Source organism: Melanotaenia boesemani, chromosome 24 (assembly GCF_017639745.1).
Source record: "Melanotaenia boesemani isolate fMelBoe1 chromosome 24, fMelBoe1.pri, whole genome shotgun sequence".
NCBI classification, from domain to species: domain Eukaryota; kingdom Metazoa; phylum Chordata; class Actinopteri; order Atheriniformes; family Melanotaeniidae; genus Melanotaenia; species Melanotaenia boesemani.
This window is the reverse complement of record NC_055705.1, coordinates 15761630-15781991: the sequence shown is the minus strand read 5'-3', so window position 1 is coordinate 15781991 and position 20362 is coordinate 15761630. Positions and strand designations below refer to the sequence as shown.

Sequence of the window (20362 nt, the reverse complement as noted above, 5' to 3'; positions counted from 1 at the left end):
GATTTTGTCTCTGGTGTCTTTGGACAGCTCTTTGGTCTTGGCCATGTTAGTAGTTGGAGTCTTACTGATTGTATGGGGTGGACAGGTGTCTTTATGCAGCTATCAACCTCAAACAGGTGCTTATAATTTAGCATAATAAGTGGAGGTGGACATTTTAAAGGCAGACTAACAGGTCTTTGAGGGTCAGAATTCTAGCTGATAGACAGGTGTTCAAATACTTATTTGCAGCTGTATCATATAAATGAATTGTTAAAAAATCATACATTGTGATTTCAGGATTTTTTTTTTTTTTTGATTATGTCTCACAGTGGATATGCACCTACGATGAAAATTTCAGACCCCTCCATGATTTCTAAGTGGGAGTACTTGCAAAATAGCAGGGTGTTCAAATACTTATTTTCCTCAATGTATCCCTGCCGTATCCGAACCCTTTGAACGTTTAATAATAGACTGTTTGGGCCCCCTTCCCTGGTCTAGGACGGGAAACTTTGATGTGTTCCGCTACATGCTACCCTGAAGCAATTCCGTTGCGCCGGATAACATCTCGCTCAGTAACAGCAGCTTTATTGAAGTTTTTCTCTTACAGATTACCTCGTATTATTCAGACGGACCAGGGAATTAACTTCATGTCAAGAATGTTTAAACAAGTGTTGACTGAGTTAAACATTAAGCATGCCACATCCACTGCCTACCATCCCGAAAGCCAGGGGCCACTTGAAAGGTGGCACCAGACAGTAAAGTCGATGCTACGCAAATACTGGCAGACAGAAGGGAATAAGTGGGATGAAGGACTACCGTTTCTCCTATTCGCGACCCGAGAAGCCCATCAAGAATCTTTACGATTTAGCCCTGCAGAACTCGTTTTCGGCTATGAACTGCGTGGACCATTAAAGGTATTAAAAGAAAAGTTACTTGAGACACCGACGTCTCCCGAAGTAAATGTTTGAGTTTGTTTCACAGTTTCGGGAACGATTAAGATGCTCAAGGGAATTCGCGTCTGCCTCGGTAAAACTGGCTCAGTCCAAAATGAAGACTTTATGATAAGAAAGCGGTGACACGTGAGTTCCCGGTGGGAGACAAAGTGGTGGCTTTGCTCCCCGTAATCGGGACAACGCTGGATGCCAAGTTTTCGGGACCTTATATGGTTAAACAGCGCATAAATGAGACAAATTATGTAACTGCTACTCCCGACCGCCGTCGCAAAACGTGTGTTTGCTACATAAACATGCTGAAGGCTTATGTGTCACCCAACATGGAATCACAAAAGGGGGAAGCCTCATCACTTGTGTTACACGCACCGTTTGGTACGGTAGCGTGCGTTTGTAACGCTGGGGGACACTCCGTTAGATGAGAGTGACCTCTCCCTCAAAGTTGAATCCATAGTAGCGACACGGTTAACGAACACGGAAATGCTGGCTTCGCTCCCGTCCACATTATGCTATCTATCAGACACCCAGCAGTTGGATCTCCTCTCATTAATTGAGAAATACCGCATTTTGTTCAATGACATCCCGACCCGCACTCACATCATCTGACATGATATAGAAGCCACGAACAGCCGTCCGATTAAGCAACATCCATACTGTTGTAACCCCGTAAAAAGTGAATTAATTAAACAAGAAACTGACTATTTGTTAAAACACGGCTTGGCCAGGGTCAGTAACAGCCCATGGAGCCCCTGTTTATTAGAGACCAAGCCGGATGGATCCCCTCATTTCATAATTGACTATAGAAAAGTTAATTCTGTTACAGTTACTGACGCCTTTCCGATACCCCGGGTGGAACATTTCGTAGACACTATTGGATCAGCCCGGTTTGTTACAAAGTTAGACTTATTAAAAGGATACTGGCAAGTTCCGCTCACAGAATGAGCTTCTGTGATATCTGCGTTTGTTACCCCAGATAGATTCCTGCAATATGACGTAATGCCGTTCAGACTGTGTAATGCCCCGGCAACGTTTCAACAATTAGTGAACACCCTGTTCTCGAACGTGTCGAACTGTACGACGTGGTTGTGTACACGAACACTTGGGAGGAACACATGACTGCTCTAGATGTGGTGTTTTCACGTTTGGCTGGTGCTTCCTTGACTTTGAATCTGGCCAAATGTGAATTTGGCCGTGCGACCATCTCGTATTTAGGCCGGCAGGTGGGACAAGGGGTAGTGCACCCAATAGAGGCCAAAGTGACAGCCATCACTCTGTTCCCAGCCCCCGAGAACAGAAAAGCATTACGACGATTTCTAGGTATGGCTGGATACTACCGGAATTTCTGCAGGAATTTTGCTACAGTTGTAAACCCTTTGACCTCACTATTGAGTCCCAAGCAGGAGTTCCTGTGGACTCCGGACTGTCAACATGCCTTCGACAGTATTAAAGCGCTCCTCAAAAACGCGCCCATGTTAGCTGCCCCAGATATGGCGAAACCCTTTAAGCTGGAAGTAGACGCCAGCGCTATGGGGGCCGGTGCCGTGCTTATTCAGACCGGCGAGGATGGGACTGATCACCTCATCTGCTACTATTCCCGGAAGTTCAGCCGATACCAACTGCGCTACTCCACTATTGAAACGGAAACTCTGTCCCTTCTGTTGGCACTGCAGCACTTCGATGTGTATGTGGGGTCCTCGTCTGTACCTGTCCAGATATATATGGACCACAACCCGTTGTGTCTATTGTTTCATTTGAGGCAGCTGTGTACCGTGGGCACACAGTTCGCCGGTTTTGGAATCTCTTTGCACACTACACCCTGTATGGGTTTGTTGTTGACTGAGTAAATTTGTAAGAGCTTTCTGTGACAGCATTTTGGTCTAGAGAAAAGACACCCTCGTTCTGTTTTATTAAATCTTGTTTATAGGCGATTTGGATTTAGGATTGGCAATACTCTCATTAGGAGGAGGGTTTTTTTGTTATTAGAGGTAACTTGGTTTATTAGTAGAATTGTGGAAGTCCCAGCATATTAATTGTCTAGGTTGGCATTTGTTTTGTTTTGTATGTAGAAATCATTATTGGATACCCGTAAAGGACACCTTTTGTTATATTTATTATTTTATTGCCAGAAACGGTAAATTCTTTGTTTGTAGGATATTAAATATTTTGAAGTTGAACCCGTTTTGAGTTTCAGTTTATAGGAAATTGTATTTTGATTTTGGATTATTGTAATAAAATTTTTTGTTATACCGTTTAAGTTGACTCCGGCCTGGTTTGTTAATGACCTTTTTATCTCTAGACACAGAGGTCATAACACCCCTGCACTATGAAGAGATTGTGGACAACTCCATGCTCTCAACTTTGTGGGAACAGTTTGGGAATGGCCCTTTCCTGTTCCAACATGACTGTGCACCATTGCAGAAAGCAAGGTCCATAAAGACATGGATGAGCGATATAAATAAATTTGCTGTGCTCACAGCTATACTATCAGATTACAGTTGTGTGTTGATAAACTTGTTACTAAAACAGATTGAATTATTCACCTTTAGAGTCATGATTTGAATAAAAAAAAAAAAAAATCAATCATTCACAGCTTTGCTAAAAAGACAAATGAGCAAAAAATAAACTGTTTTGTCTACTCCAATCCCCCTCCCTTCCTCTCATGTTTTAGAGTAACATACACACCCCGACCTAAGCTAGTGGCTCACTTGTCAATACCACTTGATTCATTCATCTAACTCCACCTGGGAAAGAGGCGCAAGCATGTGTTTACTTTAGATTCTATTCCCCCTGGCAAACACACTAACTCAGTATTGTACTTGTCTCCTGGCTGTGATGAGACAACCTTGAGGAAGAGGCGAAGCTGAACAAATAGTGACATCCAAATACACATGTATGCAAATACCTAACCACGGAACAGTAGCACCTAAACAAACAGCTGTGGCAGCATCACACGCTAAGCAGCTCTCATTACCAGCAAGCACAATAAGCTGATGTCCAAACACACAGAAGAGCAAATGAGTCAGCCCACTGAGAGTTTCTTTCCACAGTAAACCGTACCAACAGGTCAGTCAGTACACACACATACAATGTACTTTAACATCAATTCAGCTTTATATATTAATTTTTTTTTCCCCCAAAATATAGAAGCACATAGGTATAAATGCCCAAATTTAAGCAGAGCAGTGAAAGATGAAATGGGAGGCTGGTAGACGGCTCTGGAGTCAGCTTGTTTGCTACAACTCAAACAGAATCAGCAGTTTCTCATTGGCCCCTTTTGTTCCATTGGTAGATATAGCAGGACACAGAGCAACTGGTCAGCACAGAAAGTATCAGAAAGAGAAAAGCCAGACAGTTTAACACGACGCATAAAATGCTAATTTATTATAGTTTAAAATCTTTTAAGTTTCATTCAATTCAAGTCCAATTCTTAGTGATTTGTGATGCTCAAGAACTGGATCCCCGACAATCTATAAATAACACAAGCTCTCTACTTCTATACAAGGATTCAAAATCAGTACTTATTTAAATGCAATATGTCATTATATTCAGCTGAATGAAGATCAAAAATTAAAAGTATCTCAAGCTATTTACTGCACTCCTCAGTCCTTAATGTAGTTTCCTTACTCTTGTCTTAATACCTTTAAATTTCTGCTCTAAATACGGCAGCCTATTCATGGCGATGATTAAAGGCCTTGTTATACTGTCTACACCTGGGGACATATACAAGCTCCCTCCCAGCTAATGACAAGCCCTCCAGCTGACCTGGTGACCCTCATCACAGTGACAAAGAGGCAGATAGCAGCAGCAGGACAATAAGATGAAGAGCTTGCTTTGGGTGATGAGATAAAAGCAGTGACACGACAGCGATGGAGCGATCAAGAGGACAACGAGAAGAATAAGGGGGTTGGAGGGAGTCATGGCTCTGAACTGAGTTTGGCTTGGGCTGAAAGTGAAACACTGAGGCAATCAGTTTGGAAATTAATGGGTGGTCTAAGTGACGGAACAACATTTCAATCCATTGAGCAATTCTGCTGCTTTTTAAACATGTTTGAAAATGCTCGCCTTGTTGGTTTTATATACAATTTGTCATCACATGATAAAGAGAAGCTGTGGCCAAAATGTTCCTTAAATAAAAATTATAATAGTTATTTCATTTTTTTAAACATGATCACAGCTCTTAGTATCCTGCCAGGGGAACTCTTCTTCTGTGTCAGGTAGGTATTTAAGATGACTGAGTGAGGAGCACTGCTCAAGTCAAACTGGACAGATGATCAGGATAAGAGAAAGAAACAGCTCCGTCTATCATTTCTGTTTCCAGCATGAAGAACACACGTTATCACTGTGCTGCCAGCAGCCTGCTCCTGGAAGCCACACATGCATAATTCTATGTAGCCGCACATGTCAGTTTGCACTGATGAGATGTCCATTACACTACTTTCAGTCTGACAGACAAAATAAGTGTACTTTTAGGGACATGAAATCAAAAAGGCACAGTTCTGGCACCGCTTTGGTGTCTCTGAATACATGTTCATGACACATCTGAATGAAGCCATACACCCACTAAACCATTAAGCTGCAATGTTGTTGTGGTTCTTGTTTGTGTTACATTGGTGCCAACCAGGGACATCGCTAGGTTTTGAGGATGGCTTTTTTTGGGGGGGGGAAATTTTGATGAAAGTAGGTTAAAAACAGTATTGGAGCAGTTATTGTAATGATCTCCAGGTACTGTAATGTTATTTTAGACACAAAGATGTGTGGGACATAAGGGAGGTTACCATGACCTCGTGCTCCTGCTGAGTTCTGCTGCAGGGGTGATCAACGTCGATCCTCGAGAGCCACAATCCTGCAGGTTTTCCATGCATCCCTGCACCGACACCCCTGACTCATACTAATGAGTCATTGTTCAAATCCTTATAGGCTGTTGGATCCATTTAATTTGAGTCAGGTGTGTTGTTGCAGGGATGCATGGAAAACCTGCAGGATTGTGGCTCTCGAGGACCAACGTTGGCCACCCCTGTTCTGCTGGATACAATGATATAAATGCCAAATATCTGAATAGAACAGCCTGGTCTGTTTATTTATCCATGTTCTATACCTGCTTTATCCTGTTTGGGGTCCCTCACATTCCCTTTTAGAGTAAATACAGAATTACCTTTTGGTGATTTGGATGGAAATGCAGAAAAGGACCAAACGTTGTTATCCAAATCAGACCCATTACTGGAAAGAGTTGCTTCTAACTCTGGATCAGTTTGCTCTCTTTCTTCATACGTCTGCTTCACCTTCTCTGTTTCTGGATCTTCATGCCCGTTCTAATGGACAGGTTAACGTAATTTTAGCTGTTTATATTACTTGAATATAGTAACAGAACAAGTTCCTTCAGGTATCACAGCATCACAGATAAAAACAGTTAATCCGAGAAATCAGACCTTGTTCTCTATTTTATTCACAGTGGTTACACTCTACAGCACACAACACCTAAATACAATTTTCTTGGTTTACCAAGAAGATCAGTGACATGAGTGACAGGTGGATAGTAAGGTACTCAAGGATGAAAAATACTGCTTTCCCTTTCCTATTTCTATTTCTGTGGAAACAATTCCATTATTGTTTCCACATTGTAATGTAGTTAATAGAGATCCACCAAAGCCCTTCTAGAGATTTTGTTGTCATCAGCTTTGCATTCACGATAATTAGCCAATTATATCTTACAGTTAACAGATGGCTGGAGAGACCTGTTTGAAGCTGAAACACACCAATGCATGGCAACTTCTGGAGAATTCATCTACACATGCAACTTCCAATATTTCAGTTTTTTGTTTATTATTTTACTTTTATATTTAATCATCTTCTAAGTTAAACTGCAGCTATTTACAGCTATATAATCTTTGTTTGGGGATTCATAGAGTGGTATTTTATTCAGTTCTTTACTATTATGTAAACAGCTTTCATGCAAAAGTTATTTAGTAATTTTTTGTCACCATACAGAGCCAAGTATAGTCTTTTGGATATTACCAGGACTAATTACAACTTATTTTTTTCATACTGTATATTATCAAATGAAAATGTTAGCTTGCATATGAGTGTGTCCAACTAATTTAATACAAAGACATATTCAATTGTTCAAATGGAAATTTAGGTCTAATTTAAAAGGTCTGTAGTTATTAGAAGCAGTTTTAGGTTGAAGTTGAAGGTGCTGACAATTCACCTCATCCATGCTTCATGCACATTATAAGCATTTCTTGGCCAAAGTTGGAAATATTCCTGTTGCACATGGATCTACCTTTCAAGTCAAATTCTGGAAAATGTTTTCTTCTCCCAACTCTAAACCCATGTCTTTCCAATGACTTTTTGAAAATTTTGAATCTGGATTCAATGCAAAACACAGAAACTGCCCTCCTTAAAGCAAGAAATGACATCTTTCTTTCTGCTGACTCTGGACAACTGACTCAGCATCACTGGTACAGCACTTACAGGCTTAAATCTTATCTCACACATTGTCAACAATTTGTGTACATGAACAACTGCTCATCATCCATATCCTCACTTTTTCATGGTGTCCTCCAGGGTTCTGTGCTTGATCTTCTACTCTTAATACTTTACTTGCTCCTCCTTGGAAACGTCATGTCACCATGATCTCCAATTTTACTGCTATGCTGACAACAACTCTTATCTACTAAATCCTTAACCCCCTCAACTCATTCCACCATGACCAGCTGTCTTAGTATTGATAACTCCTCTATGCCTTCATCCCTCTACATTTGCAACCTCTGTATTTTCCCTCAATAACCTCCTTTGTGCAACACATTAACCAAATCACCAGAACAGCATTCTTCCACCTGAAGAGCATCGCCCATCTCTTACCTGTTCTGCAGCTGAAACCCTCACCCATGCTTTTCTCATTTCCAGACTCAACTACTGCAGTAGCATCCCGTATGGTAAATCACACAGTTTTAAACAAGTTTCAATAGATTAAAAACTCTGCTGCTCGTCTCCTCACTCACACCTATTCCCATGACCACAACGACCACCATCCTCCAGAGACTCCACTGTCTTCCCATTCCACAACGAAATCAATTCAAAATTCTCCTCCTCACATTTAAGGCCCTCAGTAACCTGGCTCCCTCCCATTTTGCTGACCTCCTTCATCACTATATACCATCCCATGATATCTGCTCCTCTGGTACCACTTTTCTTTCTGTTCCCTTCATGACCAAATACAGAACCTGGGGGACGGAGCTTTCTCAACTGCTGCCCCCACTCTCTGGAATTCACTACCTATAGACATCTGTGATTGCTCTTACCTGAAATTTAAATTACCTGACATTTCTTCTCAGAGTTGGCTTTAATGATTTTAATTATCTAAAATGATTTTATGTAAGGGGGTATTCTCGGAATTTTTAGTGATTTTGATTTTATTGCATTTTTATTCTTGTTTTTCTGCTGTAAAGCATCGTTGTGTGTCGTGAAAAGCACTCTTTAATAAAATGTATTAATATTATGGATGTGCAGGCTAAAAGAAAAGCATTGACTCTGATCTCACCATGAAACATTGATTTTTCTCAGCACAGCATCATCAGTTCAAGTCTTAAGAATGTTGAACCAGAAAAACTATATATTTTTGGATTTGGAGGTCACAAGTACCAAGGAACCGCTTTTATGATTTTTATCAGTTATAATATAACAAGCTGCACTGAAACACCAAATATCTCTGCTATAAACAGGGCAAAGGATTGGATGAACAAATCTTACACAGAGTTGGAATGAGGGCATTTTGTAGCTCTTATAAATCTACCTGTAAAAAACTGATACCACCTATAGAGCAATTCTACATTTACGCAATATGAAACTAACTTTCTTACATTTTGCAGGGTATTCAGCATCCACAACTGAACTTCTTCCTTTGGCCACCATATGATGTTTTATCCTAAAAAGAGAAGAAAAACTAATGTTAATCACCCAGTTGTGTCCACAGGTGAGTGCAAAACAATATAGTAGGACACCAACTTTCAGGTAACATACAGCCTAAAAGGGCAATAAAATGAAAACAAACCAAGAGAAGTAATAACTATTTGGCAACGTGGAGCTACACAACCAAACCTCTACCTGCAACTTTAGCACAAAAAGTTTGAACTTCCTGCAAAGTTGACCAGATGATTCTTTCTCATTATATCGATACTGGAAACACAAAGCAGAGACAGCACTGTTGAAATGATGTCTGCGCTTCAATTGCTGTCAACCATCCGCCTTGAACAGCAGAATTATTTACTTCATTCTTCTTGTTGGTTTAAACCAAAAGGAAGAAAATTCTTTCAGATGACAATATTCATTCTTTCTGTAACTTTCTAGCATAAATCTTAAGGTCAGTTCTTATTTGCTCTGCAGTGTCTGGGGTCTGAGATATTGCTTGCTATATGTTTTGTATGTATTTGTTACAGTGAATCCATGCATACATTTAAAAACAGTGCATCAAAGGGTTAAAAGCATTACAGCGGGGTGCAGGAAGCAATAAGTGCAATAAAAACTAAACTGTAAAAAAAAAAAAAAAACTGTTCCATTGTGAGGAATTGATGGTTGTTTTGATAATAGTCCGAAAATAGAAAAGTTTTAACCCTGATTTAAAACTGCTAAGTTAGCAGACCTGCAGTTTTCTGGGAGTTTGTTCCACATGTGAGGAGCATAAAAGCTGAACCGGTGCCTCTCCACGTTTAGTTCTGAATCTGGGAACAGAAACTAGACCTGACCCTGATGACCTGAGGGATCTGATTGATTCATAATGCAAACAGAAGATGTATTTTGGACCTAAACCATTCAGGTCTTTGTAAACTAACGGCAGGATTTTGAAGTCAGTTCTTAGACAGACAGGAAGCTAGTGTAAGAATCTGAGGACTGGAGTTCTAGGATCTACTTTCTTGGTCTTAGTGAGGACCTGAGTTCTAGGATCTACTTTCTTAGTGAGGACCGGAGTTCTAGGATCTACTTTCCTGGTCTTAGTGAGGACTGGAGTTCTAGGATCTACTTTCCTGGTCTTAGTGAGGACTGGAGTTCTACGATCTACTTCCTTGGTCTTAGTGGAGACTCAAGCAGCAACGTTCTGGACTAACTGCAGCTGTCTGATGGACTTTTTAGGGAGACCTGTGAGGCATTACAGTAGTCCAGTCTACTGTGGAAAGATGGACCAGCCAATGCAGGGTGTACAGTTTTTCCAACAATTCTTACATATTTCCTGATGAAGAGAGAAGTAAATATATTCCTGGCTTTTACTGTGCTTTGTGTTGCAGTTGATAGAATTTAAGATCAAGTAAAAATGGTTTTCACTGAAAGTCTTTAGAAAGTAATTTCTTTCATGAACTTTTGAGATGTATTTTTAAAATAAACAATCACATCACTGTAAAATCAATCATTCTTTGCCTAATGAGGCCATTCAAGCCACATGGTAAAAAAGTCCTAAATTTTCTTATGAAGAAGATATATTCTCATGCAAGTTTTTCTAGTATTGTTCAGCTCTTTCTGACATAACTGCCACAAAGGTAGATCACCTTTTATGAAGATACACCAGGACAAACCACATAAGGAGATCTGATGGGACCTGCATCATATAAATTGCTCACTAGAGCTTTGACTCTTTTTATTTCTGCAGGATGGGGAAAAATACTTTAATCAAACAAAGTATTATATATATGGTCACAAGACTGTATAAAACCCGCATTCAGAAGCTGAAGCAACTGAATCGAATCATCTGTAATTACACTTTTAAAAATAATAAAGTCCAGTTATAATCCAGACTAAACATGCAAAAGCAGCTGCGAACAAGTGGAACAAACTCCCAATAGAGATTAAACTTTCACCACATGTGGACACTTTTAAATCCAGGTTAAAAACATTTCTTTTCTCATGCACTTATGCACGAAATTTGCATGGTAACTTTTAACTTACCTAGATGGTTATCTGTTTTAAATCATTCTAATTTAATTATTTAAAACTTCGCCTTACTTCAGATTTGCTAACTTCAGTCTAATTGTTCTCCATGGGGCCAGGACTTTAACTTATATCCCCAACTTGCTGCATTATACCCACATGTGTGAATTTAACCGGATTTCTAGTCAATTAAAGTAAGTAAAGTGTATTTGTTAAGCACTTTTCACAGAGTGCTGTACAGAAAAAGAATAAAATAAGAAAATTAAGTTCTATAAGCCAATAAAAAATACAATAGGACACAATACTTTAAATATTATAAATAACATTCTCAGCAAAAAGCCTGTTTAAACAAGAATGTTTTTCACCACTTTTTAAGAGTCCACAGAGTCAACTAAACATAGTTGTAGTGGTAGATTGTTCTACAGTCTCGGTGCCACAGACTCAAAAGCTTCGTACCTCCCTAGTCTTTAACTGTGGACGGGAAGCAACCAACAAATTCTGAGCCTCTGAACAAAGACAGCGAGCAGCAACATATTTTGTAAAGAAGCTAAGATAGATACTCTGGAGCCTGGCTGTTTAGGGCTCTGTATGTTAACGCAAGAATCATATTTTCACAATTTAGAAATGTTCTTTAATGAAACTGGAACAAGACGGATTTTATATACAAATTAAAACCTGGAGAGAAATCAAATTTTACAAAAAAATTCTGTACTTAGCAGTTAAATAACAAGATGTAAGAGACTGACTGAATTTAGAATATAAGATAGTGGACTAGGGTGGACAGCCTATCCAGCTGATAAGGCTTAAAAGACTAATACAGCTGAATGTCATCAGCATAGAAATAGTAAGAAACGTCATTAGTTTGAATGATGCCAGCAAAAGGAGGCGTGTAGAAGGAAAATGATAATGGACCCAAGAATAAACCTTGTGAAACCTTACAGGTAAGGGGTACATTGTGTAGCCATTTCTAGCTAATCATTAGTTGTTTTTTTTTCAGCTTAGTGGCCTGATCCTTTTCCTCTTGAGAAATGGTTGGTTGACATCACAAAGCCTGCCAAATCAGTCTGTTGAATGGAGAGTTAAGATTCAAAGTTTTCCATGCAGGCAACAAAAAAAAGGTGCAACAACTTCCTGATAAGAAAACTTTAGTAAATTGTGAGATACACCTTGGTGGAACATGAATAAACACTAAACGCATCCCTTATGGAAGTATATGATACAGTGTCTTCAAGGAAAACTAGAAAATTGTGGTTAAATAACTGAAGCTACTTCTCATTTTACACACTTTAACTTTGTCTTACTAATGTAGGGTTTGCACAGCAACTTGAAAACTTCTCATTTTCCACCATAAGCCTTACTAATCATGAAGTTAAAATAAAAGGCAGACTGTTGTTTTAAACTGTCGCTTTAAAGTGCTTCTAAACACTGTTCAAGTTGTTTTACCTCACTCAATTTGATATTCAAATAAATCAAGTTAGTTTTTCTTTTCACTAACAGTTAAATATTTTTAAATGTCTTTACGTACCACAACAAATCAGGTTCCTTTCAAAAAATACCAAAGATTTATGATGGGAAAAATCCAATATGCCAACTACTAACCTCTCCATGTTTTACTTCTTTTCTGCCCTCGTCTCTGCCACAATCCCCTTGTCTCAATTAAGGTTTTAGAGAATAATGGCAGATTAGCATTCACCTCTTTGTCATTTAATGTGAGTCAGTACACACAAGCATGCAAACACACTGGCAGCTGCAAGGCCACATATCCATACCTCCCAGAGTTCATTTAAATTAAGCTATTATAGACATGGCAAGTTTATTTGTGTAGCACATTTCATGTACAAGAGCATTCAAAGTGCTTTACATAAAACATTTAAAGCCTCATAACTGGAGCTGTCAAACATACTATGCGTGTGACCATGTAACACACACACACACACACACACTTATGAATCTATACATAAAGACTATGCAAAGGTTATATATTAATCTTGTTAAAGGATCTTAGAAACATCTAATCACCAAAATCAGAAAGACCCTAAACTGGCTCAAGTATCAGTTAAGGTATGTTTTAATGTCATGTCACTAAGATTGAGATTTCTGTTCGAGATGTGAAACATAAACAGAGTTACAACCAGTTACGTTTTGATGCTGACACATATCAGATCAGTTTAAAACTAAATGGGGCAGGGTATTTGTTAGGAGGACACACTCGATGTACTTCTGAATGTGTTCCTGAATTACAAGAACTTTTAAGAGGGAAAGGGGCATTTTTTACATACCCTGTTTTGTAAAACCAAAATGAAATGGCAAAATTGCAGTCATTATCAAGACAAATAAGACTAAACTGTCATAGTTAAAGCAGAAAATGTACTTTTCCCAGAAGTTTCATAAAGAGAGAGAAATCAGTTCTCCAAGTAGATGCTGGTTAACTTTCTGTTAACTAACCAATTCAGTAGCCATTTGCTGGAGCAAAAATATCCACTGTTAAAAAAAAAAAAGTATCCATTCAATTTGAGCTCATCCAATCCGATTAAGTTTTTATTATATTTTTTTATTATATTTCTCTGCACTGAACCCATCCTAGTTGCTAGGAGCAGTGGGCTGCCACATTCCAGCGCCCGGGGAGCAGTTGGGGGGGTTGAGGGCCTTGGTCAGGGGCCCACAGTGGTTTACCTTAGTTGCCAGCCCAGGGACTTGAGAACCTGGCCCACCTCTGTAACCACTAGGCTACTACTCCAATACTGATGGCGAAAGCTGAAGACCCATCAGGAGTAATTTGTGGTTCGGTGTCTTGTTCAGTTACACCTTGACACAAGCTCGACAGGCCGAGGATCGAACCGACAACCCTCAGGCTACAAGACGACCAGTCTACACACTGAGCCATGCTGCCAAATCCATTTATATCAAATTGTTCACTTGACGCCAATTTATGGAAAAGTTGCCAAGCTAACGAAACCACTGAATCACACAGTCTTTTCTTCAGTCCAATCCCCTGTCCTGACCATGTACAGATGTGGTACCCTTTGGTTAATGAAGGAAAGACTCACAATGTTCACAGAAATAACTTGAATCTGACAAAAGTAATAATAAATAAAAATTATATAAAATTTAACCAATGAAAGTTAGACATTGCTTTTTAACCATGACTCAACAGAATTATTTAAAAAAAATAAACTCATGAAAAAGGGACAAAAATGAAAAGACTGAAAATAATGTGACCAAAGGGACATGTTAATCCAAGGTGTGTCCACTAATTAGCATCACAGGTGTCTACAATCTTGTAATCAGTCAGTGGGCCTATATATAGGGCTACAGGTAGTCACTGTGCAGTTTGGTGACATGGTGTGTACCACACTCAACATGGACCAGAGGAAGCAAAGGAAAGAGTTGTCTCAGGAGATTGGATAGAAAATTATAGACAAGCATGTTAAAGGTAAAGGCTATAAGAACATCTCCAAGCAGCTTGATGTTCCTGTGACTACAGTTGCACATATTATTCAGAAATTTAAGATCCATGGGACTGTAGCCAACTTCCCTGGACGTGGCCGCAGGAAGAAAATTGATGATAAATCAATGAGACGGAAATTACAAATGATAACAAAAGAGCCCAGAAAAACTTCTAAAGAGATTAAAGGTGAACTTCAAGCTTAAAGAACACCAGTGTCGGATTGCACCATACGTCGTTGTTTGAGCCAAAGTGGACTTAATGGGAGACGACCAAGGAGGAGACCATTGCTAAAAACAAATCATAAAAAGGCCAAACTACATGTTGACAAGCCACAAAGCTTCTGGGAGAATGTCCTATGGACAGATGAGACAAAAATTAAACTTTTTACCAAGGCACATCAGCTCTATGTTTACAGATGGAAAAAAGAAGCATATGAAAAAAAGAACACTGTCCCTACTGTAAAACATGGAGGAGGCTCTGTTATGTTTTGGGGCTGCTTTGCTGCATCTGGCACAGGGTGTCTTGAATCTGTGCAGGTACAATGAAATCCCAAGACTATCAAGGGATTCTAGAGAGAAATGTGCTGGCCAGTGTCAGAAATTTCATAGAATTTTTATTTATTACTTTTGTCAGATTCAAGTTATTTCTGTGACCATTGTGAGTTTTTCGTTCATTAACCTAAGGGTACCAACAATTTTGTCCACGTCTGTACATGGCCAACAGTGTAGATGAAAACGTCATTTAACAAGAAGACAACTTTGACTTATCTATCACAGTCAGTACAAGTGTTTAAATGGCAGTTTGACACTTACATCCAGTCAGCGTTCTAATACATAATCATGCATAGATCAGGATCACAGTGGAGATCTTTGAGAAGCATCATCAAGAACCGGTCTTGCTGATTATAATACGATATACAGCATGTGAACGTAGATATTTTGAAATGAATGAAACTGCCACTTCTTAGTGGTCTCAGTGCCTCACCAATAATCTTAAGTTTGTCCATCTGCCAAGAGTAAACAGCTACTCTGAAATCTATTTTATCACTGAACACATCTGCTGCTTGCTTGACCTCCTGCTTGTCTTCTCCATCATTCCTTTTAATATCTCACTGATGGTTTCACTTATTGAATAGATGAATAAATCAGCAGAAAGTCACTGTCTGTCTGACAGCCCTAATGTGTAAGTGGATGTGCTGGGCAACAGAAAAGAGTGACTTTTCAGCCAACGATCTTTTCCCTTTTCCTCTCTCAAACAAAATCTCAGAGCACCGTTTAGGAATAACAAAGAGGCCAAGAGGAGGCCACGGTTATCAGCCACTGTAGGAAATGAAAGGAATTGTCCAGTGTTAATGTGCAGATATGCAGATTGGTGATGGATGCCTTTCTCCCTGTCTGTCAAGCACATGCCAACCCCCATCCCAGACACACACACACCTACCCTAAAAGCAGGTAGTGTGTGTATCAGTGTGTAACAGCAGATGGGATGAGCAGGCTGATTAATCTCTGTGACGTGAATACCAAATCAGAGGCTAAACAGTGTGTGTCTATAAGTGAATGCAGGCAGGGATATTGTGAGCTGAGATGTTAATGATAGCGTGTGTGTATGGATGTATGATGCAAACAGCACTTTTGCATTTCAGAACAAAGTGAGTGATACTTTAGAGTTTATGAACTCTTTTTAATTGTCTGCATCACTGCATTATTATGGCCAAAAACATCACACTTGTACACCAGGTCTAAAACATACAAAAAGAGAAACAAGTTGTGTGCTTATACATTTCAATGAGCTTGTTTACATGCACACAAAAATCTGATCAACACTTAACTTTGAGTTATCAGATAATTAAAGGGATCATGTAGAAAGAATAATGTGGTATGCTTTATCAGATGATGTCAGTTATCTGGTTATGAGAAATCTGATTACCACTCAGATTTTTTCTCAATACACCAATATTTTCATTCATGTAGACTCGTGTATTTGATTTTTTTTTTTGTGCATGTGCAAAAACCTGCATCACTTCTTTCTTTTCAAGGTCTTTTGTTCAAAAGACAGAAGTATCTAAATGTGAGTAGAACATAAAAGAAAAGCGTGATGGTGTGTAGCAGCAGGAAGTTTGCAAATAAAGTAAAGCATTCAGATGTAGGTTTTTTTTTTTTTTTTTTGCAAGCTTATTCACTCCCAAATTAGCGACTTGCACGAAGACCATCAACACTGCTACGTAGCGGTAAAAAAAAAAAAAAAACTTTGTCACCTGTTTTTTTTTTTTTTTTTTTTTTTTTTCTTCGTCTAGTCAAATAATACGTGTTATCAGCAATTTGTCAGTGGACGTTTCTGAAGAAGGCTGCAGGTGGCATCCAAATCATGTCAGGTATGTTACAACATCCTATTGTCTGAATAGAAGAAAAAACAAACAAAAGAAAAAAAACAAAACAAACAAAAAAAAAACCTTATGTCATTGAGATAAGAAGACAAAATGAACATCTCTGAGTTATTTGGGAACCACTGCACTACCAGATGGTTGGAAAACAACAGGAAGTTACATTATTATGTTTGTACATACTCTGAAAGAAGTATGTCATACTCAGAAGTACTCTGAAAATGTAGACCAGGATTTTTACTATATTGCATTTCAGACGTGCATATAGATTTGGTTAATAGCATGCATCAATGAATTCAGTTTAAGGTTGTACATCACCTTCATTATTCCAAACTCAGGCTGCAAGATTGATCACTCGGTTTCACCAATGTGTGATGAATGTTGAGTGGCAGAAGCCACAATTACTCATACTTTTTGGTTCTATTCTATTCTACAGTCATTTAGCAGACGCATTTCTCCAATGCAACTTACATCTTAGAGTAAGAACAACAAAAGCAAGAAATCAAAGGAGGGGACGTCATAATTAAGTGGTAGACTGCTGTGGGTCCAGTTGGACACAGCTGCTGTCGTGTAGAGCTAGAAGTAGTGCATTTTGTCCCCCACCCTACAATAGTCCTTTGTTAAATAGGGAGATCACAATTTCATCACACAATATCATCTTAGGCGTAAGTGCACACAGCTTATTCAGTGCTTAGTTTGAGCCAAAGAGCTGGACAAATCTTTCTAACTCATTCCGACGAGTTGAAGAGTTAAGCTAAGTGTGGAAATGCTCCTTAAACAGGTGAGTCTTTAGCTTGCTCTTAAAAGTAGATAAGGACTCTAGGGATCAGACAGAGTTTGGTAGATCATTTCACCACTGGGGAATAACAGAGGAAAAGGGTCTAGCTACTGATTTTGCGCCATGCTGTGGCAGGTTCTGCCCCCTACTGACTGCATTCTGGGACAAATTTGAGTGGTTCTTTAAAGCTTACAACATAACTTTTCAACCAGATGCTGAACCTGTCTTCCTTGGCTGCACAAAGGCTACAGCAAACCCACCTACAACAATGCTGGGGATTATTGTTGCCAAAAGGCTTATCCTGATATAATGGAAGTCTACCTGTACCCCTTCCTTTCAGAGATGGCTACTGATGTGACCTCTGTCATAGAGAGGAAAAGACTCAGATTTATGAGAATTAATTCAGGTGGAAAATTCACACTTATTTGGGAACCAATTCTTGTCTACCTACCTAAACATGATGAGGACAACTGGTGACTTTCTTCAGGACTTGGAGGAGACAATGCACTGGTCTTGTCAGATTATTCTCTTTGAAAATTTAAAAAATGAATAAAAGAGAGAAATACATGAAGATGTGTTCGTTCCAGTTATTACAATGATCAGATTACTCCCAAATATCGAATTTTAATGGCCATGTACACAGGATTTCCTCACATGACTTTTTCGCTGTGCTTCCACAATATTTCCAGTGAATCTTGGTCATTCCATAACATAAACACTATTATTTAGCTATTCCAGTTAAGGGCAACTCTTGTGATTAGTGTTTTCATTTTACTGCATGACACACTCATCAGATTCACTTCACAGATTAATTTCTGCTGAAATGATTCAAAATAAGTTGTTCCATCAAGAAAATACAATCGGGATCTGAACATGACACTTAAAATTATAAAATTTATAATATAAGAGTTGTGCTTAAACTCTTCCAAACTAAGTTTTTTTTTCAAAGAAACTAAAAAGCAGGGACTGATATAAAATATTAGGTTTTTTTTTTATTTACTTTTGGTTGGTAAGATAACCAGATGTATGGTTGGTCTCCAACTTAAAAAAAAAAAAATTGTGTTTTTAGATGTTACCTTAAAACATCTCAATTGTACTGCATCTCTTTACTTTTAGTCATCTGTGATTTTGGTGGGAAAATCTTATTACTACAAGCACAACTACATTTTTTTTTTAGAAAAACACTGCTAGAAAAGATTATCGTTCTCAGCTTATCCATATGTTTCTTTTTAAATGACACCCAATCAGTGAGAATTAAAAACTAGAAAGAGAACATGAGTGAAAATCATCCAGAAAGTCAGCGATAAAGTGAAGTAAAAAAGTGAGTCAGGGCGACAATGTTGTTATTACAGACTAATATACTCTTCGGGTCCTTTTTATTCAAACTGCTCACCTCTCAAAATCAGATGCTTAAAGGTCTTTTGATGACTACTTTTGAGCTGAATGCGTGTTATTACAGGTATTACATGAAACTGCCTGTGTTAGGTGAAGAGAATTACGGTGCTTTTGGGTCAATACTTCCTCTGAGCTGTTTGGCTGCTGCAGCCAAGGAGTGATTAGGCCTTTGTCTGTCAATCCACCTTCATAGGGGCACTTATCACACGAGCGCACACACATACACATGCAGATACACATAACAACCACCTACAGGGCCACACTTGTGTGGTGATTATGGCCTTATATCAGGCACTATCAGTATGCTGAGAGATGTCAGATCCAGTGGAGATCTGGCTGTCCTTCATGCATGCAGCTTGTTGGAAAGTAAGATTTTTTGAGTTGGGTTAAAATGATGACTTGACAAGCTAACTTTAAAGCATGTAGGTATTAATCTGCCATTTCTATTTCTCACCATACATGTCTGCCAGATGATCCAGAGAAGGTAATAAATTATAATGCAGTAAGGTCTTTGTAATTGAAATGTCCTTTTCTCTATCCCCTGTAAAGTTTTTACCTCAAAGTGTGTCAGTAGCTATGTTAACATGGACAAATATTTAATCTATCCGATTTAAATCAATCTAATCAGAGTTTCCTGCTGACATGTTTACATGGGCGCTAGATAGTGATAGGATCAATTGTACTTACATGACAGACAAATTTCATTTTGACATGCGCAGTGCCTACTGGTTGGGAAGAAGTGTTTTTCTTTTGAAACTTTTGAATGCCAAAATGCACAATGATGCCAAACCTGTTCTGTTTCTAACAAAAAGGTATCCGCCACAGTCCTGTTTTGTTTTGCTGCTGCGATGTTTCCAGTCTTTGCTGAAAATCTTACGTCACGTAACGCTCACATGCATAGAAACAACATACACCACAAAACAGTGGGAATGAGCAGATATGGTTATCTTTTCTTGCTGATCCAATTGTGAAAATGGTCAAACAACCACTCTCGATCAGTTTGAAAATTCTTTCCTTATCAAGACCGATTGGATCAGCTGACATGCTTACATGGCACATTTTTATTCGGATTGGATGTTCGATTGGATTAAAAGTGCTCCATGTCAACGTAGCTAGTGTGATGGGTAACATGAGGTGAGAGAATCTAATAAAGACTCAGCCATTGAAACATAAGCATGTATATGACATTTAGATCTGGGGTGATATTTGTGTGCTTAATTTTTTTTTTTTTTTTTTTTTAAAGCCTTTTATTTTATATTTTACAAAAACATATTGGGAAAATGTCATGTAAATGGCTTAAAACATTGGTGTGACAATTTGTGCTTGATGGTTACGATATAGCCGTTTAACACATTGTGCCTCGAAAAACTTTAAATGTTGTTCTGCATCGCCCTCCTGTAAACACCACATCTTTCAGATATCATGGCTCAAGCAGAGATCATTTTCTTGATGAGGGACGCGCTTAGGAGATGTTAAACAGCAGTTGTTTTTTTTTTTTTCTTCTTTTTTTATGTAAT

The 20362-nt window shown here is 38.7% G+C and overlaps 1 long non-coding RNA gene across 2 annotated transcripts in view; it reads right to left on the bottom strand.

The window, feature by feature from the left end:
* Positions 1–6187: 6187 nt before the first annotated feature.
* Positions 6188–20362, bottom strand: part of LOC121635215 — an 80524-nt gene continuing 66349 nt past the window's right edge. For both annotated transcript variants that reach the window (XR_006009364.1, XR_006009363.1), the window contains 2 exons: positions 8789–8853; positions 6188–6238 (listed from right to left, as the gene is read on the bottom strand). This is a non-coding gene — a long non-coding RNA (uncharacterized LOC121635215). The remainder of the gene's footprint in view (positions 6239–8788; positions 8854–20362) is intronic.